Source organism: Numida meleagris, chromosome 4, assembly GCF_002078875.1.
Source record: "Numida meleagris isolate 19003 breed g44 Domestic line chromosome 4, NumMel1.0, whole genome shotgun sequence".
In the NCBI taxonomy this organism is placed as follows: domain Eukaryota; kingdom Metazoa; phylum Chordata; class Aves; order Galliformes; family Numididae; genus Numida; species Numida meleagris.
The window spans coordinates 59908242-59934076 of NC_034412.1; the positions used below are offsets into that span (position 1 = coordinate 59908242).

Below are 25835 nucleotides of genomic sequence, written 5' to 3' on the forward strand. Positions count from 1 at the left end.
GTATAGATATAGCTGGTTAAAAGGCTCCAAGATTATTTAGGTTTTACCTAACTTTTTTGTGTTTCATTAAGTTAGTTGGGAATACAGATGAATGACACAGCATTTAACTTTGCAACACACGGCAACAGTCATAGCTTAATTAAATACTTCACAATCAATCTTTAATCATGATGCACACACACACATACAAAAAACCAACAACAGAAAAACCTCTTAACATCCTTAGAAAATGACTTGGAAAGGAAGAGAAGGCTCTGTTAAGACATATGGCACACAATCTCTTTTGCAAAACAGCAAACTAAAACACAGCTCTAATACCATGTGTTAAGAGATACTGTCTTTTTTACACAATGCATTTAAAAAATCTCTCCAGAAGCAACTGGTGTACAACTTGAACCGTAGCACCAGGGTTGTAACACGTAATTTGACTAAAAGGAATTGAAATGAAAAGGCAGAAAAGGAGATGAAATTCCATGAATTAAAATTGTGATTTCCCAAACAATTTTTTTAATTGCTAACTTATAAGTTGGAAATTTGTGGAATGTGACTAAAAAAAAAAGTAATTGAGAATGCCTGCTGCACTGAGATGTGTCCCCACCAACACATAAGTAGACATAGGTGTCAGAATTGTTGACATAAAAACCCATTCTAGCTGGAGTGAGGAATGAAGCCATAGATTTAGTTGCTGTAAAGATCCTGTAAACTTGTTTTTTTTTTCTCATTTCCTGACTCCATTATGTAATCATCCTGTTGAGATATTTGTACACATTATACAAAAAATGAAAATTTTATTTTTGCATCCATCACAAAAAAAATCTATAGAAGCTTCTATACACTGCTACTTTCGTGTGCTTAGAAGCCATCATCCAGCAAGTGAACAAGGCTTATATTTTCAAATAATTTTGCTTTTCAAATTGACCAAATTCTCTGCTTACAGTATTTGTGATAATCCCAGTTTCATGCAAGCAGGCTGAAGGAGGTGTGCAGGGGAATCCACTGGCAAAAGCATGGCAACACATCAGTATGGTAATTTATTTGTTCATATTTTGCTGTTGCATATTTGAAAAAGTCAGACTCAAATAAAACTGCCAGGATATGATATTCCTCTGAGAGGAAGAAAATGTTTTATGTATCTCAGCTTTGCCAAAAAACTATGGAAACGAGAGCTTCATTTTGTGAATAAAGATGTAGGCACAAAGACTGCATCAAGCAGGGTGAAGACCACCCTTGGGCAGAGTGTTTAGAAGGAAAGTGGTGAAAGGTTGGGGGTTTGCTTTGTTTTGCGGAACATTTGGGTGTGTATAACAGGCCTGTCTAAACAGAATTGGTGTGTCTGATGGCTGATCCAATATTCTGAGGAGGTCGTCTATTCAGATCTTGTTTTCCTTCCACGCTTACCCTACTTTGTGTATTGTGCTAGCTTATACTGGTTTCATAAGTGGCAGTCTCAGTTACTGTCCATCTGGATATGTTTTGAGGCTCTATAAAGTTTTAACAACTGTAAAGGGGAAAAAATAATGAAGTATGCAGCCAGTCTGAAGTGGTTATCTAGAGACTTAACCTACTGTCGCCACGAATGCACAAAGGACACTTCATGTTCCATGTAAAATGTATTCAGATCTGTAGTCTTAATAATACAGCAAGAAGTTTTCTCTTGTGATGGAAGAGATTATATTCTTATATTTATAACCTCTTAATGAATGAAAATAGTTACAATAATAATATTAAAATCATAGTAACACATTTCAACATCTAATCTCAATTCAGGACATGTGCAACTGAACCACATATTTGATTAACTCTTGCACTTGTCCTATTGTTTGCTTTTTAATAAGCAAAATTTATGCTTCTCAGTGTCCTTTAATAAGATTTTGGCTTGCGAGAATTTATTCACATGCTATTCATTATGGAATGCCAATCAGTTCTCAAAATCCTTGTACACGCTTGTTTCCTCACATGTAAAAAGTTCTCTATTTTGGATTTTTCAGCATTTAATAATTCTTTTATTTAACAAGAATCTACAGGATGAGTTTAAATTTTGTGTATTTTCATGACAAGAGACAGTTGTTAACAATGAAATAAATGTGATATATGCAGTCAGACTGTACCAGTGACTATTTGAAGAAAAATAATACAGCTTGAACAGATTTCTATTACTAGTGTTTGGTACTTGGTGCAATTCTGCATGTCAACATAATTCCAGTTGCTCCTGATATTTTCAGCAAATGCTGCATTAAGTTCTCAGACTTTACTGGTTGAGGAGTGAAATCCCAAATCCCACAGAGGTGAAATTTCCCAATAAAATCTCCAGTGCCTTATGGTAAGTGGCAAGAAAAATATATAATGTTCACTTTTTTTTAAGAAGTGTATGCACAGAGAAACATTTTGGTAAATGAACCTATTATATTAGTAACCTCCAAATCCTAATATGGTAGGTTTTCCCTTAAGGAAAAAGAAAAACTGTTATCACAGGCTAACTTACCCTTTCAGCCTTGAATTTTTATCTCTGTGATGACAGAGGATCTGTTTAAAAATGTCTTGCTAGACAAGACACAGTTCTGCAAGTAAACTGATCAGGTGCACATTGTGAAGTTCTGGATTAGGCCCTTCTAAGTCAGTGAGATTTAGATTGATCATCTCTATGTTTAAAAAGCAGGATTGTGCTTGTATCAGGGTCAAAGGGACGAATAAGGGCATTAGGACTATGACTCTGCAAACTACTGCCTTCACAGCATACTGTAATCCAAATCTTGACTGATTTCCTTTGCTATTTCCTGTTTTATCATGATAGCATGTCCAGTTGGATCTGGAAGCTGGGCCTACATTGTCTCTGCTCACAGAGTGGTGCTAAAAGACCACAGCATGTGACAGGGAAAGTCCCCATTGTGCAAGCTTTCACTCAGCTCCAAATCACACTATCTCCAGGCTGGCTTTCATTTGGGCTTTCACTTTGCTCCTGATGTTTTGATGAATACATAGGAGAAGAGAAGCCAAATCACACAAAACTGTCTCGATCTGATATATCAGACAGTTAGTTACATTTAGTCTCCTGAGCAAAACAATACCTGAGCTGAGAATACTGCCAGAGTTCCTCACACAGCAGCTGAAATCGTGCTAGCAATTGCAAGTGAGATTTAATCCTCTCCTGTTCAATATGCAGCTTTTTGGTAATTTATCCCTTGGTTATCCCGGCTAGGCCAATATTTTTTTTCTTTGCCATTTGTAAGAGAAGATTACACCTTGTATGGGTGGAGAGAATCTCTCCTGCTAGGGGAGGGGAAAAAGGTGCTCCAAGACTGTCATAAAGCAGAGATGATATTAGAACCGTGAAGGCTTTTCCTGTGGCTCTCTAGTACCCATCTGTAATAAATTCATATGGGGATTTGGAGGAAATAAAGGCCTCAGCTAACCAGCAGGTTCAGTGGATTAGAAAGCTGTACAGTATAGCTAACAGCAAATCTTTGTTTTATCCATCCTGACAGGTTCTGCTGTATCATACAGGTATTTATTTTTCTAAGGCAATATTATAAATCATTGTCAGGTCAACAGCATTCCCACATATTTCCAAAGCGTTCCTTTACCTGCCAAAGTTCCCACCAAATCCACAGTCACACGTTGCTGTTTAAGCTACTCCCTAAATGGGGCACGCAGTACTGTACTGCGCTCTGCCACAGCACTCTCACTCAGAGACCAGTTGTAAAGGAGCTGGCCTCAACAGTTACAGCTTAAGGACACCATGAGACTTTTATTAAGACCACCTCTAGCAATAGTCTGTCTTAATCATAGCAAAGTAAGCCAATAATTTACTTAAACAAAAGCTTTTTTTCCATTCATTCACTTAGGAAAGACTAATCAATTAATTTAGCTAGTAAGATAATAAATTAATGTACTACACGTGGTATACTGTCTTCAATCTAAATGATTCATGCATATCTACAAATTAAAAACAGCTTAATCCTCCTCGTTAAACAAGACCCACTGGTTCAGTTTTATATATAGTGGAACCATGATTAAGGCTTTTTGCTTAAGGCCAAATGACAAATTCTCTGTCAGGATCCTGTAAGGTGAGAGACCATCAGGGGCCTTCATAGGACCATCTTCCAGCTGAGAACAACTGGAGTGTGACATATGCTTCCTATGCCTCCTCCTTCACCTTGTTGTCCAGCCCAATACCTTCACCTTTCTTTTCTTTTGGGTGAATAAATTTCAAGACATGTTAAAGGTGAAATAGAATTAAGTTCAGTCATTATTCTGCGAGAATCATATTTGCTTCCAGGAGCTGAAATTACTGACTCTACCAGCTAGCAATACAATTGAAGTCCTGATAATAGGAAATAGTATCACAGATGCCAGAGTTACCAGTGTCACACAAAGTTGCTTATTCTGTACCACAGTAATGTTGCAATGCTCTTGTGTTGCCCTAAAACTAGGTCCATGCTAAATGATCTGAAGTAAAACAGGCCCTCAATTTTCAGACCATCTCAAGGGCTTTTGGAAGCAGGAGGAAACCAAGTGACAGCAAATGGATATAGGAAGGCCTGACCTGAGGATAAGGTTAATAATCTCCACGCTGAACTTGGTGCTGTGTAGAAGCTTCCCTTGTGTGCTTGGTCACAAGGTGAACCACTTTGAGCCAACCTCACAGATTTTCTGCCCAAATCACTTAGAGATGTGTCAAACACAGGAACTCCCACCTAAAAGTGTTTTCACTTTCTACCTACTAAAGACTACTTTCCCTCAGGCTATACTCACTGATATCATATTTCTCGATCGCTTTTGTGCGCTTTTATTTAGTGCTCTGATATTTGCTTCCAAAAACTGCTTTTCAGACACAAAAATTTAATGGAGAGTGCCAAAGCTGACATATCCATACCATGGAAGCCCTCTTTGAGCACTTACTTTTGTTATATACAATTTTTTTAAATCTAAAACATTTCTTAGATTGTAGACTTTCTTCTTTGAGAATCAGAAAGTTAATGCAGAGTTCCCTCTGTTTGTCGTTGTTGTTACAGAAGAGAATGATCCGGCTGATGAACAGTTTCTTTTTAGATATTGTTGGATGGGCATATTCATCAGATCTTTGGTTCTGTTTTGTTTGTTTTGTCTTCTTTGAAGGAAAGATAAAACTAGCTAATGAATTGCAGAGTTTCTGTTTTAACAACATGCGTGTTGTTAAGACCAGCAAAGGCAACACTCTCCACAGTCCTCATTAAGGGAAAATGTCTCAATGTCCTGCTCTCAGAGACATTACACATACCTTCCCTTTGTAGGAAAAAAATAGCTGAGCGAAATTTGGAATTTCTCTGAAGTAAGAAAGAGACTCTAAGCTAAGAGAAGAATCCATGAGGAATTATTCCCTGATGGCTTGGGAAGAATTTGTTTCTGACATGTTCCAGCTCAACCCAACCACGCTCTTGAGGTACAACTGTGTTAGAGAAGTCTTTTTTCTCTTGCACGGATAACACCAGCTTACTCGAATTGAAACACAGTGGTATTTCAGTATGTAGAGAAGAAATAGTCATCTGATAAAAAACAGGAAACAGAGGTAGAAACACTTACTGTGCTGAAGATAGAAAATGACGAGAATTCTACTCATGCCTCACACAGAGCAGTACAAAAAGAAAGATGACAGATTTAATGTCAGTTTGGCATGACGTACAGAGATAAATAAAAGTAGCCACATTGACTGCTAGCTGAATATACTATCTGAAATTTCAGAAGATTAGGATATGGCACTGATAACAGGATCAGTCAAAAGACACACAGAGGTAGAAGACCTACATTTCGTATGTAGACAAGAATGGGCTTTCATCTCATCTAGGAAAAAAAATGGAACTTGAATTGTACATCAAAAACAAAGGGCAGAAAAATAGAAAAAAACAGATGTTTCATATTGTATTGGGGTACAGATTCATACAGATTCATAAGTAGGCGGTCAGGAAAAATTGGAAGGAATTAAAAAACAAAATAGAAATAATCCATCTAAGAAAGTTACTAATCTCCTAAATAAGACAGAAAGAATACTAAGAAATGGTTTTAGAAACAGTGACTGCTGCAAACAGTCCACTGTATTCGCAACAAAAGGACGCAGATATTCTGTGCTGACTTGTCTGTGGGCTGTACAGATAAGAAAGGAAGTACATTCAGAACTTTGAGGCAGATTTACAAAAAACTTCTCTCTTTAAAATGAAAGTGCTTGTATGCACGACAGAAATAAGGGAGAGGACTAAGAAGTGGGTGCAAGTTGTTTACAACATAAGCACTGAAGATAGTATGATTTCGTTTTGTTTGCATTCAGAAAAGAGATCTGAATAATCTATCAACTCAGCCAATTGTTCCAGAAAACTTATTCTTCCTTCCTAAAGAAGTCATGTGTGATTGCTCTCTCAAACGGCTGAGCTACGATCCCACAATAACAAGGGATTTCTGTTAATGTTCTCCAGCAAGCTTAGCCTTTTCACTTAATCTAGACCATAACTCAAGCTCTCAAGACTCATTCCTTCAGCTCTGGAAATCTTTTGTTTGGCCTATTGAGTTGGCCAAGGGAATCACTGCAATAATATACTTCGAGAATTTTGCCAAGGGATCATCTATTTAAGCCTCAAAAGGTTAATCTTCAGTTTAGTTGACTTCTTTGTATTGATGAGGAACACTATGGTGCAGAGAAATCACACTTATCCCAGCCCATAAGACAGTAAAAATTAAGGTGCTAGTGTATGATTGTTAGGTCTCCAGATTGACACAGCAGTTTGGGAGGGAAAAAAAATATTTTTTGCCTTTTGTCTCTCTTTTACTGCGCTAAAAGTCTTAGGAGGAGCTCAAAACTCTAAGCCATTGTCCGTGTTCATTCCCTTCAAAGCACACTTTCTGATGAATACTTGGGAAGCCTTAACTGCCCTTCAAAGTAGTCACAAAAAACAACTGTTTTTATTGCACCTTATGTGCCAGGGATATATAAAAATGCAGTACCATTTTTTGTTGAAATAGTTTTTAACATTTTTTTCTATTTACATAAGCACGTAAATGTATTAAATCAAAGATTCATGGAGATAAAATAACACTTTACAAAACCACAAAGTAAAAAGAATAAAAAAAGGAAGCATTAATCTGGCTTAAAAACTGAAGGTGATGAAAATAAATTAAATTAAATTATCCTATTCCTACATCTAAGACTCTTGATTATAAGCTCTACGGTATTACATGACCATAGCAGAAATTTGAAAAGAGTGAAAGAAAAAAACACCAAGACAGTATTAATAAAACAATAGGAAGTGTAGCAGAAAGGTTTATGAAATATTGGTAATGATTAATGGTGTAATGGATCACTCTATATATCTTTACAGAAAGAAAATACCCAAATTACCTCAGCTTTAATAATCGTATTCCCAGTGACTGCAGATGAGGAACTTAAAATGTATGTATAAGACTGGAAATGGTTATAAAAGATCAGAGGCTTTCAAAATTCACTGTGTAGTGGGTCTAGTGAATGTAATGCCAAGAGTAATATATGAAATCTGATCTGACAGTTTCACAATTTTCCTTTGTTTGAGGAGATCCCCATGCAATGAAAACCTACAACATCATGCCAAAACTGAAAGAAACAGTGGAAAGGATTCAGTGGTAACTACCACTAGTCCATTTCTCACTGGCAGAATATAAAAAGAAGATGAAGAATTAATTACATTAGGAAATCCAAAGGAACATGGTTTAGATTAAAGGACACTTTGTTTTAAGCAGTCAGCTGGAAGGCTGATATAGTACTGCTCATGCAGATGTTTGGAAAGTATTTCTCAAACTCTAATTTTGGAGAGTGTTTCTAAAGGCTTTTGCTCTTCCACTGCTCCATGCTATCTCCAATTTATCTTATGTATAAAACAGAAACTACAGCTTCTAGTTAAGTAGGATGGCTAATTTAAAAACAAACAAACAAACAAACAAACAGAAAACAACACAACAGAACATAAGATATTACAGTCCATACTCTGTAGATCCAGAATCTATAATAGCTTGGCAGGTCCCTTTTTATCAATAAGCAACAAAAATAAATAGCCTATATGTCAAAACTAGCAGTTTTAATTCAGTGCCTTGGTTCACATTGACTGCATGTTAACATTGCACAGAGCAGTAAATTGCTACACTGAAATCTAGGAGTTCAGACCTGTTCATGTGGCTTACCCTGAACAATCCAGCTCTGTATTGCTCTCTGGGTAGTCATGGTCATCTGCCTATAGAGGTAACAGCTCTGCCTGATCTTGGTGTCTCAGTCCATCTGCACTGGCAATTTCTGGTAGATTGAGAGTTCCACAGCATTCCATAAACATTAAACACGCAAACAGGTTACTTCAGAAATGAAGTAGAGGAGTACAGCAGAATGTCTGACCTACATTTAACAATCCTAAGTGGCTTCAAGATTCTTAAAACCAAGGTTTACCAAGGCAAAACTGAAAGATAAGTCAGAAGGCAGAGCAGTTCTATGTCTGTTGCTCATCTGGTTACAAGTACCACAGTATCTGTCCTCAAATATGTTCCGTTCTCAAAGCAAAAGAAATGAGAACAAAAAGGGCTGTGATGTTGACCACTCCACAATGTAACAATATTAATTCAGTACTGCACAAGTCAGAGGAAATGTCAGTGTCCTCGGAGCTGACCCAGTCTGCTAGCCATTCTTTACACCCCAATGACTTGAAGCGATAGATGAGGAAGAAGCATCTTGCAGTGTTAATAACTGCACATTTATGGTGATGTGAAGGAGTTCAGAGCTTGGCTTGGGGGGCTGGGAGGCCACCCCTGGAGCCTTTTCCAGAGACAGCAGATGTGCAGGGAGGAAACTGAGGTACAAAGCAGTGTGGAGTTAGCAGCAGTGAGTGATGGGTAGGAAGAAGATGAAGGAGGAGGCAGGCAGAGGAGGGGGGAAGAGAAAGTCTTGCCAACAAGTTCTGGTACAAAAACACTGAGAATCTCTGAGCTTGTGTTTGGGTCAAGTTCTGGGCCAGTGCTCTTGGGTTCTGTTTATTCATTTTGTAACTGCTTGTAAAATTTCTGCCTAGTGATGAGGAGCTTTGAGTGCTCTTTAGCTTGAAGGATGAGCCTGTCATGCCCTTAATCCACAATATTTCTCTACCACCAAAGATGTTGTGTGTGTCTGAAACACATAGAGAATTATTGATGAAAGATGTAACACAAGAATGAGCACTTATTATCACAAAAACATACATTTAGCACTCAAGGGAATTTCCGTTGCTGAGGACCTCAAACCCTAAATTAGATTTAAAGCCTTTTGATTCATTCTTTTAAATCAATTTCTTCCTCCAAAAGAAAGAAGACCAGATGCAGGGAAGGGTAAAGAAGATGGATACACTTTTGGCAATCCACAATTCATTCAGAATTAAGATTTTCATTTTCCAACTTTCTCGTAAGTGTACATTTTTCTCCTCATTCTAGCTCTTTTATTAATTATTTCTCTGAACTCTTGCTTTTTCTTAGCCACATTCCACAGGCAGCCTGGTCCTGCAATTCCAGTCATAGCCTTTGGGTTTCTCATTTCTAAAACCCTGCTGGCTGGAGCCAGCTCAGCCTTGAAGCTGGGACAAAGCAGCACAGACTGTGCATGTTCTCTGTGTCACTCTGCTTCAGTGATGAGAGCACTCTCTCACTCTTGGAGCCCTTTCCAAAGGACTGCTCTTCCTTCTGTCTCTACCCGCTAGGTATCAGGTCCTTTAAAGAGAAATGCTTCATGCTGCTTTTCCCCTCCCTGCTGACTAGATGCATTTTTGCATATCTGTTCTAAGCATCTCTTAAAGTCTCTCTCTCAGTGTCTACGTAATGGCAATCCAGCCAGCCAGATTCTCCTTTGCTATCCACTTCATCATTGCAAGTACAATTATGAAGGATGACTCCTGTGTTAATGAAAGAGAATGGAGTTTCCATTGACTTTACTGGGGTCAAAACTTCACCCTCAAGGACCTATCAGTAGGAATGGGACAGAATTTCCATTTTCACAGAGAATTTGCAACCCTTTAATTATGCTGCAAACCTCAAATATTTTCTTCACAGGGCAAAGTTCGTATCTTATTTCAGATGAATGTAGTAGCGGAGCATCATCAGCTGCCAGAAAACCTTTAGAAGTTACTTAAAATAAAAACAGGCATAAAAGAGAAGCAGGGTGGGAAAGAATTGTTTGCTATTAAACATGAACACAAACCAAGCTGGGCCTTTTGTCTCTTCCCTTCCCCCATTTTGTTCACACAGTCCTTATCACCCTTCAGACAGCCTTGGAATGCTAATTTTTCTAATCACTAGGGGACTGAAAACTGCTGTAGAAATTAACCAAAATATTATTTTAAACCTTGTTTAATGAGTCTGGATTCACACCTGTAAATAAACTCCTAATCCTGCCATTCTTCCAATAATGGCATTTCCACACTCTGTACATTCTGACAAATTAAAATTCAAAGCAAAAATTTGAAAACGTTTCCAAAGGTTTGTTTTAATCAGAACTAGCAGGTGGTTTTTACAAAGAAGTAGTTTTAAATGAAAGCCTAATTGTCCTCTTTTTGCAAATGTGTAGGATTTCTCTTCACATAGAAGCAGATGATAAGGATGCCCAGAATGGTTCAGTGAAATGATAAATCTCAGATCAGCTTTAACCGTTCTTATACTTTCCACCACTTTCTAAACTTTAAGGCTTTCAATTATTCTGTCCCTCTCAGGGATAAAATCTATATGCATGTATCCCTCATTTAACACTAATGACAATGTGAAAACCTTCACACATCAAATATGTGACTACATGCTTTTGTCTATCCTAATGGCTTGAGAAAAAATCTTGATAAATCAAGGCTTTTTTTTTTTCTTTTCCTCTTTCTTAAGTTTTGTTGCCTCGATTAGATAAAAAAATAGGGGCCTGTCAATCTGTTTTCTTTTCAAGTCTTCTCTGTCTCTTTCTAAATTAGTTACAGCCTGCTTTTTGTAGCTTTATAGCCAGCCTGACCTAATTTAATTACCATGACTTGTGTGGCTTAAAGATAAATAGTTTTATTCAGTCAGTCTACTTTTGTATAAGTTCTCCCTTTCATGCATCTCCTTATGTTTCGGCATTCAGAATTCTTGCTCTCTGTTCCTCAGTGGGTTAACACAAGGTTAGTTTTATAGCGTTGTTCATACTCTCACAAAAAGGACCCTTTGATGTTGTTCTGCTCAGCCCCTGCTTTGCTCTACCCAGTAGAACACTGTGAGTGTTCAGGCCTTTGTGGGGCACAGGCAACCAACCTATGGAGCATCTCCACGAGGGTTATTGCACCAGTGGCACCGGCTCAGTCAAGGAGCTATGGATGGAAGATGCTCTGTCATTTCTGTTCTGAACTGCAAATCTCCAAAGCATCAGAGCTTGCACATACACCAGCTCCTGTGGATTTTTTTCTTCTTTGAGGAAATTACTTCAGAAATCAAAGCACGAGACACTGTTGAGAAAGGAAGGCTGGAAGACCTGGGACAGTGCAGACAGTGGCTACCGCACAGCTCCTGTGCAAACACATGACAAGGCAGTAAAAATCCACGCATATATTTATGTTTATTCCAGGTTTAAAGGGCAAACAAAGAGAAACAACTTTCTAGGGTTATGATCAGGCCATCATCAATAATAGAAAGCTTAATAAAAAAATATTTTTAAAGCCATCTGGATCTACCTTTAGGTATTCTGTTCTATGGAGCCTGTGCAATAACTTTATTTAGATAGGGTGGGGTATGTGCTGCACTTGAGAACAAGAAACCACCAACAAATCATCATCACAAACTTCTGAAATCAGAGCTGGGCTCTCAGTCAGCAGGACTTCAACAGATGTGCTGCAGTAGCACTTTGCTTGCACTACAAAACTGTTCTAAAACAAGTTCCATCAGGATAAACACAGAACATTTGACTGCAAATGTATTTAAATAAGAACGTGTATGTGTGGAACTATACAGAAATGTGTGAAAAATCTCACCATTCCTTTAAAAACTCAGTTCAGTGAAATGGCACCAGCAAAAGGAAGACAAATAAAGTATTTAAATGATATTTCAATTTTCAACCATTTCAAATCAATTGCACAGACAGATGAGAAGATGTTAAGTTTTGCGCATAAACCAAAAGGGACCATCAGGCCAAGTTCTTGTGGAACTATGTAAACAGCACCTTAAAATAAACAAAGCACGTCTTTGTACACGTGCCAGAATCCAGCACACAGCAGATACAAAGTAGAAACAGCAATTCCATGTGTTAGCACCCACTGAAAGGAAAGAATCCATTGACACTTCCACGCTTGGAAAATGGAGAGGTGAATCATTTCTTTCCAGCCACGATTAACTAGAAAAGACTGTAGAAGTAATAAGGAGGACAACAAAAGGAAGATGCATTTGTTTCCCGTTTATACTAAAACAGCCCAACAGCGCAGAGATGCATTTGTCATAAATATCCACTGGTGTCCTGCCTCAACTCCTCTTAAAACCTGTGACTGACTGACTTTTATAAGCAACAAGTTTGATTATCAGTCATTTCTTTTGATAAAAACTCAATGTATACCTTTCCTTTATCCAGTTCTTCACAAACAGTATCAAAATAATCAAGGGCAGACACGTCTGAAGTGCAGTATTGCATACACTCAGAAAACAAACCACTACAACTGTGGAAAGCAACTGGGTCAGGTCACTAGGGCAAGCCCCTACTGCTGTATTAAAAAAAAAAAAAAAAAAAAGGCCTGCAGAGAAGATAAAGTTTTAAAGGCTCCTCAGATGGATACAGACATACAGACACAGAGGAAAGGGAAACTTCATGGCACACTGTTAATCTTTCTTAGAAAGATTAAGTGTTGCTGTGACCTTGATGACATCTAAAGCTGTCATTTGGAAGGGGGGAAAAAGGGAGAACAGAGAACTTCAAATAGAGCATTTTCATCACCAAAGTACACCTATCATTGAGACTCCCTTTATGCCCAAAGAAAAATACTTATTTTGTATGACACAGCCAGCCTGAATAAGCTGCTTGCAGTGGCCCACTCTCACAACCTCTCAAATGAGATTCTTAACTGAGTGGATCTCTCTCCCCTACCTTAGAAATCAGGTTTCCTGGCCTTCTGCTGAGGTAGCAGAGGGTTGCTGGTACATGTCAGCCAGAGACAGAACTTAGTATCTTCTCCATTACTGGAGATAAACAACAATAAATACATCCAGGGTTGTATCTAGACTCTGATGAATAAGTTGTCTACTAAGTGAGTAGCCTTCTGAGGCACTTGTTTCCCACTTAAATCAAGGGCCAAACAAGAAGCTTCACTGCATGGACTTTTACTGCAGGCTCAAAATTGCTGTAGCCACACAATAACAACTACTGATCAGACAGAGGCTCACTCCATACTCAAAGGTGTACTTGGGTGTTTGACTGCTTTTCAAGAGAATCTAAAAGCATAAAGATGGCCTAAAGACTGTAGTAAATGTGCTGACTTATTCAACTGAAGTGCAACTGTATTCCTGTACCTGATCCGGACAACAGCTGTGTTTTTGTGTGCATCAGTAAAGATTTTGTATTATCAGTTACGGAATCACAGTCTAAATCTGCACAACGTAAGTTAGTTCCATAAGTTAGTAGCTTAGTTCATTCATCCTTGTGGGATAAAGTCACTCAGTACATCTTTGGCCCATAGGTCTGTGACATTTATTGGCGGTTAGTCTGAATTGAATTAGCAATGATCATAACCTCTAAATACTAAAAATAAAATAGGAAAAAAATAACTTGACTGCAGATTATTTTAAACTGTGACATAAACAGATACAAGATCTCCAGTAACAAAATTTTGTACTATGAAAATGCTCTCACAGAATCACAGAATTGTAGGGACTGGAAGGGACTTCTAGAGATCATCGAGTCCAACCCCCCTGCAAAGCAGGCTCCCTAGACCAGGTTGCACAGGTAGGCGTCCAGGTGGGTCTGGAACGTCTCCAGAGAAGGAGACTCCACAACCTCCCTGGGCAGCCTGTTCCAGTGCTCCGTCACCCTCACTGTGAAGAAGTTCTTATGCACATTTGTGTGGAACTTCCTGTGCTTCAGTTTGTGGCCATTTCCCCTTGTCATATCGCCACGCACCGCTGAAAAGAGTCTGGCATCATCCCTTTGCCTCCTGCACCTTAGATATTTATAAACATTGATCAGATCCCCTTTGAGTCTTCTCTTCTCAAGGCTGAACAGACCCTGGTCACTCAGCCTCTCAAAGCTGTCCACAGATAGAAAAGCTTTGTACAGAGATAAGTCCTCTATACACACACCCATTAAGTTCATATGAAGAATGCTGACAAATTATTCAACTACTCTCCTGGATGCTTTAAAATACAGAAAGGAAGCAACCAGTTAATACAAAATGCTACTTAAAAAAAAAGGATTGTGATGTTTCTTCCTCTCTCCAAATGATTAAAGACGTACCAGGAAAATATGAGTGATAATATTACAAAAAAGATCTGATTCAGCTTCTGTTACATTTCTATAGCCATTGTATTTTTTATAATCTCACATGCAACTTTCAGATGAATGTTAGTAACATTGCACAGAATATTTACATATAAATATATAAAGTTTCACCTATAAACAACAAATACATTTTCTAGCGGATTTAGAAATACTCAAGGATTACTGTAGGTTTTAATAGAAATGTAGATACATAATTTATAAGTGTTATTACATGCTTTATCTTGATGCTGCCAGAAGAGCCTACAGTCCTTTTTTAAAAAGGCATCTAACAGGGTTTAAAAAGAGTATATTTCAGGTCATTAGTGAAGAAAATTGCCACCACTAATTCTGACCTACCACAAGTTTAAAAAAAAGAACAAACTGTGAAACTTGAAAGAAAACTCAACAAATGTGTTTTATGAATACATGTGCAAGATTTTGATTACAATGAAACAAAATGCTGATACGTGCCAGACACCCTGAAGTTGCTCTCCTGTGACTAATTCTTCTAAGCCAGTTTTTAAATTAATCTTCCAGTGCTTAACCTCTTCCCACCCTTGTTATTAAACTAACAAAAGCAGTTTATACCAACCACAATATAAGCAAAGAAGTAAAATAAAAACTTCTTCAAGCACCACTTTGCCTTGATGGACAACTTCATCAAAAATCACATCAATGTTCTATTAAATAAAATTCCATACAAACAATTTTATTTTAGCATATAAAATACTTTGCTTCCAAATGGGATACTCAGATGCCTTCTTTGGTTCTTTGTTGCTCTGTTTAAAGGGAATATCCCTAAGAACCTTCTATGAAATGCCTTCTTTGGGTCTTTGTTGTTCTGTTTAAAGGGAATATCCCTAAGAACCTTATATGAATCTAATCATATCCCAAGGTGCATCAGGCCCATCACTGCCAGCTGGGCAAGGGAAGGGACTGTCCCACTCTGCTCTGCACCAGTGTGGCCTCACCTCAAGCACTGGGTGCAGGTTTGGGTGTGAAAATATAAGGGCATGAAGCTATTAGAGAGCATCCAAAAGAGGGCTATGACAATGGAGAAGCATCTAGAAAGCAAGACATATAAGGAATGGCTGAGGTCCTTTAGTTGGTTCAGACCTGAGGAGATTGAGATTGAGGGGAGTGCTCTGCTCTCTGGTGACAGCAACAGGACTCAAAGGAATAGCATTAAGCTGCATCAAGGGAGGGTCAGGTGGAGTGTTATGATCTGCACCAGAGGGTGGTGGGCATGGAACAGGATCCCCAGGGCAGTGGTCGCATTCCCAAGGTGTCAAAGTTCAAGGACCTATGGTAGGTCCCTTCCAACTTGGGGTATCTTATGATTCTATGATTCCAAACAGAGTAGTTGCAGAGTTTCCAGGAAGCTGATTAACTGCAGAACAGAAGAGTACAACACTTCAGTAGGTGCAAATCTTCCTGCCCCTCAAAAAAGAAAAAATGAACAACAAAACCCTTCATATGAACTTTTCAAGGGACACTGCAATTCTCAGAAAAATCATTATCAAGAGATTTCAAGAACATATTCAAAACTCTAGTGCCTGAAGCAGTGTTTGCAACTTAACCAGGTACATCTGCAAACAAATAGTTCAGAGAAAGAAGTCCACTCAGACATTTGAGCAGTCCAGCTAGGCTTCCTCACTGTCTTTTATACACTGAATGGTCTTTATTTGGACTTTTTCTTTGACTGAACAGGTGTATAAATTCAGACTGCCAACTCACGAATATAAACAGACCAGAGCTGGACACCTTAAGGCAGCAGCTCTCATTGCCTTTAGCCTTACATCCTGCCCATATGCCATGGCCTCTGGGGAAGCAATGGGTGAGCCAGAAGGGACAGGCAAGCAGCTTTGGATTACTCAATCCCTGTATACATGGTAACCTGAATCTACAGTTCTGTTAATTAAAAAAATTAACACTTTTTGAAGAAAGTGCCAGAGGTGGATAAGAACAGAAAATGCAAGTACACAGAAAACAGGACAGGAAAGATACGTGGAAGGTAGGAATGTGTGCTGAAGGGCTGGCAAGAGAGCGGCTAGCCGACTGAGAGACTCTTTTGACAAAGGCAAGGCATTCTTGGCATACCTGACCAATCGCTTCTACTCTTTGTTCTAGTTACGTATAAAGCTGCTTTATCTGTGGAGAATATTTAGATTTAAAATGTTTTGCAAAAGGCTATGTGTGCAAAAACAACCTCATTTGGTGTCTCTAGAGGTTTTCATTTTACCAACAGTAATATAAGAGCAAGCACAGCTGAATTTTAGAAAAGGTCAGTCCTTATTTGCTTATCTGTCTTTGTTGTATCCTACACAAAAATAATGCCAGTAGGAGATAAACCATGTGAACAAAGCATAGATCAATTCACAGATCTATATGTGGATCAAACACTGACTGTATTTGGCAAAAATGCACATCTGATCATTACTCTGGCCAGATTCATGAAAATGAAGGACAGAATGCAGCACAGATTACACTGCTCTGGTCACACATAGAAACCAGCTGATATTCTGAGGTTACAACATGCGGATCTTCTAAAGAGCAGACTGCAACCTAGAGGTTGTTTGTTTGGTTTTTCAACTGAAATCTGACATGCATTACATGTGAACATTTGCAAGTAATACTGTTAATTATGCATTATATATAATTGCTTTAACTGTTATAGTGAGCAGTCATTAAACTGGCTTTCAAATAATAGAACACTTAACAAAACTCTTACAGACGTGACCTAATAAAGATGAATGAGCATGGTGTCTAACTTTACAAACTCCGTTTAGTATAGATGCACCTATGCCCTTTTTAAATCAGTCATGATGCTTGCAAATGGAAGGGGTTTGTAGGGAGTGGGCAGCTGTGTGATCTACGTACAGATATATACATACACATATAAATTACTTCAGGCACAGATTTATTTTAGCCAAGATTCTCTGAACAGCAGGGAGAGATCTGATTTGTGAAACAGTAGGTTCCTGCTAATTAGTCTGTTACAGATAAGAACTTTTCCTTCATTCACGCTGCTAGGTTTAAATGTGATCTGGACCTTCGGTGATTTCAGGTTCCCCTCTGACTTAACTGAAATCAAGTTTTTATCAGATGGGAGCCTAGCATTCCTTCCAGGTGCAGCAAATATCCCACTTGGAAGGAATTGACTATGATATGTGAACCTTGCTTCTGTGTTATGGGGAGGAATGCTTTAGTATTTACATTCCCCAGAAAATGCAAAAACAAGGAAACAAGCTAATTTTTTACCCTTTCAAAGCACCACTGGAAGGCTCAACCAAGTGATATCTGTAGTGGTAGCAAGACTCAAGCATACTGCTTTGGAAATCTACCTTGCCATAGCTGTGCAGAAAAGATTCATTCGAAACAGTCAAGGAAAGCTTAGAGAATCTCCTACATACATAAAATTAAGCATTGTTTTTGATATCTATACATTACTACATTCTAAAAGTTAAGAAAAGTTTTTCTAAGACAACATTCCCCCAGGTACATAAAGACCCATGGGGTATCTTAGATTGTTGAAATGGCACATTCACTCTATATATTAGCTCATGCTCCAATAGATGTACTTTTAAAGATTTAGAATACTACTTTCATTATTTCACTACATCAGCAAAAGCAGTATCTCATCTTTTTCTCAGTGAGAATTTAATGGCATAAACACCAAATTTCATTTATACCCATAGAAAAAGTGAGATTCCTACATTTCTTTCTCTTGTATTCTGTGGTTCTGTACTGAAAGAATATAGAAGGCTACATCTTACAGTATGATAGTGGAAAGAGAAGCAAGGGAGAGTAACACTGCACATCTCCCAAGAGCTGAAAAGGAAGGAAGACGTGCAGGAGCTGTTAGGAGTGAATGGCAGTTTCTTCTCCCTCAGACAAGAGCACTTAGTAATGGCTCTCAGCCTCCACTACCCTCTGACCTCAGGATGGACACTATACCTCACCATCCTTGATGCTTCACAGCTAGCCTAACGGGTAAGCTGCTAGGCAGTAGCGGTCATAGCTGACTTCTGAGCTCAGGAATGCCTGGTAGTTGAACATGGTCTTCAAAATCTTCCAAACAAGAAGGCCAACTCATTTATTACACAGGTGGGCATGTAAGCTGGTGAGCTCAAAGGCTAGGGAAAAGGCTTATTCCAGGTAACCAGCCAAGGTTCTGGCCTCTGCAGACAGCAGGATATTCCTCATTTTTTTCTGAGCTCAGATCTGATGGAGGAAGTGTAAAGTTTCTAAGTATTAAAGTAAAATTATAGAATGATTTAAGATGCAATTAACTTCTAGAAATTGTCTAGTTCAACCTCTTGTTCACAGTGTCAGGTTGTTAAGAGACTGGCCTGTTGGATTCTGAGGATTTCCAGAGGAGGAAATTCCCCTCTGGGAATCCCCTTCCTGTGCTGGAATGCCCCATCCTCATCATGAACATCTCAGAGGTAATGATGACCTAGAAGCCCTTCCCTCTCACAAAAGGAAAATACTGCTGAGTAGCAGATGGGACAACTCCTGAGCCTGCTAATTCCATGATACTGGACATAGTTGGGACAGCTCTGAGGGAACTGGATGCCATTCCTTTACACTTGTTTTGGTCAGTGGGGACCAAGATAGGAAGATTTCACTCAGAGCAGATGTGAGTGCCATTTTGCATGGTTTTGTGGGTTTACAAGAAAGCACCCCCACAATGAGATGTACCATCAGCAGACTCAAGTGACATCACTAGGTCTGTTTGTAGAAGACTACCTCTTTCCCATTCATTTTCCTCCCCTCTTCTATTTCATTTCCACACAAACAAAGCTGGCTGTTCAGCAAAAGAAAAGCTCTGTTAAAAAAAAAAAAGTTATGTAGATATGATTTACAGTTCTTTTTGCTACATAGGAAAAATAATTAATTTGGAGGCTTTAGAGGAAAAATTTTTTCTTTTTTCTTGTTGTTATCTGGAATTGCATGTATCTGTAGACACTTCAGTCAAACTTCACACAAAAATTATTTCCATCAAAAGAGTTTCCTGCTTCTGGATAGAAAACAAGTAAAACTCAGTTTCAAATTCCTCCTTTGCTTCTGTGACCTGAGGCAACCACTGCTGCCTTTTAAAACATGCATACCTCTCCTGCCTCTGGTGATTGTTATTAGTACAGTTAGGGGAAAGTGGTGATAAAGATCAATCTCAAAGAAAGAAACATTAACTATTTCTTTCCTGTCTTTTATAGTGAATGAGCAGCTACAGTTTCAAATGACCTCCAGATGTTAACTACTTCTTGTGTTCAACAGTAATTTAGGTTATCTTCAGAGCAGTTGCGCCACATTGGGTGTTACTGCTTATCCTACAGGCTTCAGCCTCTTGTCCTCTGAAGAAAATGGAAAGTTCAAACCAAAATCCTGTGTTACAAAGAAGCCCCCAGTGAAAAATAAACCAGGAATAGTCTCTAACTATTAGCCAGCTGAAGCTATGCCTCTGCATGATAAACAAAATGTTCAATGAATTCCTATGGAAATGAGCGTGTGAACATTACAAGCTTTTTACTTAATTACAAAAAGGATTCCATTAAGAGAATAATTACTGAGGTCCCTCATTAAAACATGACTTTTTTCTGGTTCCTTATGTCCACGTTTCCTATTTCCTTATTCCTGCTAAGAGCATGGACTTCTGTCCTATTTGCAGTCCTTACACAGTGAAGATACAGAAAACTGGAGAAGATCAAACAATCTTTAAAAACAAAAGGGGAAAAAAAAAGCTTGGGAATATATAGTACAGAAAACTCAATTTACCTATCTGAGAAAACATTTAGAAAAATCATTGTAATCAATTTATAGGCACCTACAGCACAGTGAACTGAAAAGCAAAGACTTATCAAGACCACATGCTAACGCAGTTTACTTTCCCTCATTAACAACTGGCTTGGTAAACAGGGGAAGGGTTGCAATGTAATTTACATCACATTACAAAGTTTTTGACACAATCCAACATAACAGTCCCAAAAGCAAACTGGGAGAGATGCTCAAGACTAAATGACAACTGCAAAGTTGTTTGAGACAAGAAATACTGAGAAAGTAGTAGCTTACTTGCACACAAAGACACACTAAACAGGAGAGTCTACCTTTATGTACACTGTGTGCATACAACTATAACTTATATAGTACCTAATAGTAGTACTAATTACAGTATTAACAGCAATAAATAAGGTCACACAAAGGCTTCCAAAGCACATTATTTTTTTAAATCCTTTTGTGTGAGAGACTGAACACAGAAATGCAGAAATTAAATTTCCACGTTTTACAACTTGCCATTTCAGTACCTCATGTCCCCTGTTTTCCCACATCTGTCTGTGTAAACTCACTACAGAAAAACTGACCTCAGGCTATTCAGCTGTGGCTCTGTCCCTTGAATAGGACAGTAAACTGCTTTTAGGAAGTTGATCTTCCCAAGTGTGGCTTCCTATTGAAAGCTGCATCAAAACCAAACAGAACTTTGTAGCATTTATGGATACACAAAAAAATAAGGATGGATAAAGTAAAATTGTCCTCTGAACTAGGTAATGTTTACAATACTAAAATGTAACATAAAAAGCCATAAACAGAGAAGAGCGCTGTTAGGCTCCGAACACAATAAATAGTATGATTAAGCAAGATTAACAATAATAAGAACAATTTTCATTCTACTTCTCTTTCCTTTGTACTTGTCATCATTAGTCCCAGATGAGGTGAAGACTTACCTTTTCTAATGCTTAGCCCCACTGGAAGCAATTAATACTAATAAAAACAGGCACTTTTCAAGAGCTTTCATCTGATTATTATCTGAAGAGCCTAACATTTTTTTCATTATTATAACCAGGTAAGTAATGACAGGAAAAGATCATGCCATACAGGGCATTACATTTTTTTGCCTTCTTGGTATGCACTGTTCCTGTTCTTCTAATATTCTGAAGAACAGTATGTGGAGGATGTTGCAAAACTATGAACAGAGGAGACGAAAAATGCCACAATTCAGGTAGGCCTCTTATACCTGATACGGTATGTCTAACTTAGAGGATGTCATGAAAAACAGAAGCCCCTGATCATACTCACACTTTAAGGGCAATCATTCTTACTGAGCTCTCAAGTACCCAAACCAACCTTCTCTTTTTAATTAATGCAAAGATGCCAAATTGATTTAAGTTAATTCGATTGAGCCATACAGAAATTAAGTATACACATGTACTGTTAAAACATTTATTTTATGCCATGTAGGCAGGCTTAAAATTGATCTAAGGGGCTTTTAAATTTTAGTATTATCAGAAAGTCAGTGAAATGTATTCTGCACCATATAAATAATTTGATCTATTTTTTGATATTGAGAAGGTAGTGGGATGGCCATTGCACTCAACAATGTGTTCCTGCATTGGAAATAGGAAGGTTTGAGAAAGACTGACATAGCACAGTATACTTTTACTCTAATTTGGCTCATCATAAAGCTATTCTTCACTCTGCTGATAAAATATTAGAGCGGGCAAACATTTAATTATGAGCAGAACTATACTTCATATGCAAAACACGATTTCATCTGTTAGCGTGTAAATGCTAATAAATGTTAAATTAATATTATATTAATTCTGGATTAGTAATAGCCATAGATTTGTTTAAACTGAACCATGAATTTACATATTTAATTATTTCTGACTACATAATAATTTGACTTCTATGTGAAAATCATGTTACTTACTAATATATTTCACCAAGCTGTACAAAGAAGGTGGGAGCACTCTGAAATGCATACACCACTGACAAAGGTCTTCCAATGTAAAGAGGCCAATCTTCCCTGCTGAGAAAGCTGAAAAGAACAATAAAGTACATAGCTGATTCTCTATCTATCACAAAAAGGCATATTCCGTTTAAAGACACATGTCTAAGAATGAAATAAAAATTGGGATCTCTCTTCCATAGCTCTGAAAAGGAATTGTGAAAGAAACACTAAAATGTCAACATTAGAACCACGCTAATGATTTGATAATTTCCCTTGCCAAGACAAAATGGTAGAAAAGTTGGAAAGCAATTTCATTAACCATTTCCACACTATTTCTCCTGCATGTGCTTCACTGGATTTCATGCTTTCTTTTCCCTTTTTGAAGTTTCTCACCTTTTTGCTTTATCACTTAAAAAAGAAATCTTTCATTTACAGATTTTACATGTCTACCCCCTCCTCCCCTCTTTTTTATGCCTCTTTTATCAGCCTCCCATTTTAGTTCAGAGGGGCATTAATTTTCTGAATTAGCTAGATGCCTATAGAGGAGAAAATCCTGAATACGGAAAAAAATACATATAATATCTGCAAGCAATTTTTAAAAAAAACTTTAAGAACTGCAGGAATATTCTCATCATTCTAAAATAAACTGTATTTATTTTAAATCAAATGCATAGAGTGGAGATCCTACTTCAAAAGGAAATATAATGTCAATTTTATCAACATTTTGCTACAAAATATCAATCAGCTCAATTACAATTAATTAGAGACCACCTGATTTCTTGCAACATCAATAACCTCTGGAGTCCCTACTAGCTAAACCATCTCCAAAGCAAGGATTTAGCTTACCAAGTTCTGCAAGCCCCCTGGGACATCCAGGGAAGCATAACAGATGCAGACCCCAGTCACGCACCTCCCTAGCACCGAGTGGCTACTAAAAGCCACAAGGGAGAAGCCAGCAGTCCTTCTCTGCTCTTAGGAATCCCTTTCAGGCAGATAAGGCTACAGCCCATCTTCAAGTGGCCATGCCAGGAATGAGACTTAGTCATCTAATTAAAAATGGGTTTGCGGACTTCCCAGAATGTGTCTCAGGTTCCAACAAAACATCCTGCTTTCTGCCCATCACCAGGAAAGCCGATAGGAACTGTAAGTTCTTATTAAAGATGCTGAGATTGTTTTGTTTCAGATAGGAAATAATAGCAAACTTATTGGGCTTGAAGACACATCCAATTGGTACGTACTTTAAATGGGGTTTAGCTGTTAAAATGTCTGTGAAATAATTCCCCACAAGTGAAAGTTAGCCAGAGACCCTACTTACTCAAAGCAAAATAACGGTTAGGAGAAATGCCCTGGGACCTGTAAAGCCTACTGTTTCTAAAATTAATCTCCTTCACTCCATGAAAAAAGCTATGGGAACTGCAAACCTGGGAAGTTGCAAAGATCACTCTATTATAGTTAGTTAAAATGGACCACCTGCAAACTACTGAAGTCAAAAGAGTTACAAAAGCAGTGGTTTTGGTCTGCAGCATCTTATGGGTGACTGGTATAACAGACCTTAGGGATACTTCATGCAGAATAACTGTGGGATATAATTTTGTAATAGGCAAAGAAAAAAACTTTAGAAAATTCTACAGCAAAATGATATGCTTGTAACTTTGAAATACTGGCACCTGACAATGTTTGACCTATTTCTGTTAGTAGGTCTGCAACTATTTGGGCATGCTCTGTTGCAGACCAACTGGATCTACAGATTTCTACGTCATGCTACCCACCCACACAAGCATCTAACATACCAATTGGTAACAAGTGTTGACATTGCTGAGATTCCTGATCCGTGCAAACCAAAAGCAGTTCATATAACGAGTAAAAGTATCGCTGAATGGTAGTGAACTCTCTTCCTTTCTCCTGTTTCAAAGCATGACAAATTTTGCAGTCCTGTTGAAGTCTTAAGTACCCAGCATGGTTTATGAGCAGAGAGAAGATGAAGTGTACAATAACAAAGTGGGAGATTTGCTCTTCTGTAGCCAAATAAATTTTTAGCCATTCTGTGATAACTGCCTCTCACCAGTTAAATATACCTGATTTACTACCGCTCCTAAAATTTATCCATTTCTAAAACAGAAATTAGTATGAAGCAAAGAACTATTACACATATTTCATGAAATGTTCTGGGCACTAAACATGTAGTCGCCAAGTCACTCTCAAAGATACTTGAAAAGTCGTGGCAATCAGGTGAAGTCCCTGGTGTCTGGGAAAAAGGCAACATCACACCCATTTTTAAGAAGGGTAAAAAGGACAATCCCAGAAACTACCATTCTATCAGTCTCACCTCTGTGCCAGGGAAGATCATGAAACAGGTCCTCCTAGAAGCTATGCTAAGGCACAAAGAAGATAGGGAGCTGATACAGGAGAACCAGCATGGCTTCACCAAGGGCAAATCCTGTTTGACCAAACTGGTGGCCTTTATGATGGTGTCACTGCATCAATGGACATGGGAACAGCCACTGACGTCATCTATCTCGACTTCAGTAGGGCCTTTGACATGGTACCCAACAACATTCTTCTCTCTAAATTGGAAAGATATGGATTTGATGGGTGGACTGTTCAATGGACAAAAAACTGGCTGTAGGATCGAGTTCAGAGAGCGGTAGTCAGAGGCTCCATGCCTGGATGGAGATCAGTGATGAGTGGTGTCCCCCAGGAGTCAGTGCTGGGACTGATACTCTTTAATATCTTCATCAGTGACACTGACAGTGGAGTTGAGTGCAACCTCAACAAGTTTGCTGATGACACCAAGCTGTGGGCTGTGGTCGGTACATCAGAGGAACCAGATGCCATCCAGAGGGACCTAGACAGGCTTGAGCAGTGGGTCCAGGTGAGACTCATGAGGTTCAACAAATCAAAATGCAAGGTCTTGCACCTGGGTTGAGGCAACCCTCACTACCAATACAAGCTGGGGGATGAAAGGATTGAGAGCAGCCCTGCCGAAAAAGACCTGGGGGTCCTGGTGGATGAGAACATAAGCCAGCAATGTGCCCTCACAGCCCAGAAAGCCAACCGTATCCTGGGCTGCATCAAAAGAAGCGTGGCCAGCAGGGAGAGGGAGGTGATCCTGCCCCCCTGTCACGGTATTATCTAAGGGTCTGCATCCGTGACAAGGGGAACAGGCCTGAAAGAAAAAAAAAAGAAGAGAAAAGAGGAAAGAAAAAAAATTGCCAGCGGCTAGGGGCCAACCCCGGGCGGTCCGGCGGCTAAAGCGGCAGGGAAGCCGTGGACCAACACCCTGGGGAAACAAAGGGAAGAGGGGAAAGGCAGGGGACTCGTAGGCGGATCTAAAAGAAAACAGCGGCACCAATCGGAGGAGGAACAACTAATTTTACTAAATATATCAAAAATGAGGCTAGTAGAATTGTAACAGAGAGTTTACAGGCTGAAAGTCTTACGCAGTAAACTGCAGGAGGACCACGTGCTTTCTCTGCTGGGCAGGAAGGAACAGACCCCGTGTCTCCCAGGCGGCTTCACCACCCCCTCCAACAGGAAGACCCCTGAGGAGTGCACCTCCTCCCCTCCCCCTCGGAGGGCCACACACCAAAAAAGGCAGTTTGCAGTAACCAGGGAATTAACTCTTTAACTGCCAGTGCT

The 25835-nt window shown here is 38.8% G+C and overlaps 1 long non-coding RNA gene across 1 annotated transcript in view; it reads right to left on the bottom strand.

Annotated features, from left to right (window-relative positions):
• The window catches only part of LOC110398059, a 134005-nt gene that overhangs the window by 42918 nt on the left and 65252 nt on the right, over positions 1 to 25835 (bottom strand). Inside the window, exon 4 of the long non-coding RNA XR_002438173.1 lies at positions 22176 to 22283. This is a non-coding gene — a long non-coding RNA (uncharacterized LOC110398059). The remainder of the gene's footprint in view (positions 1 to 22175; positions 22284 to 25835) is intronic.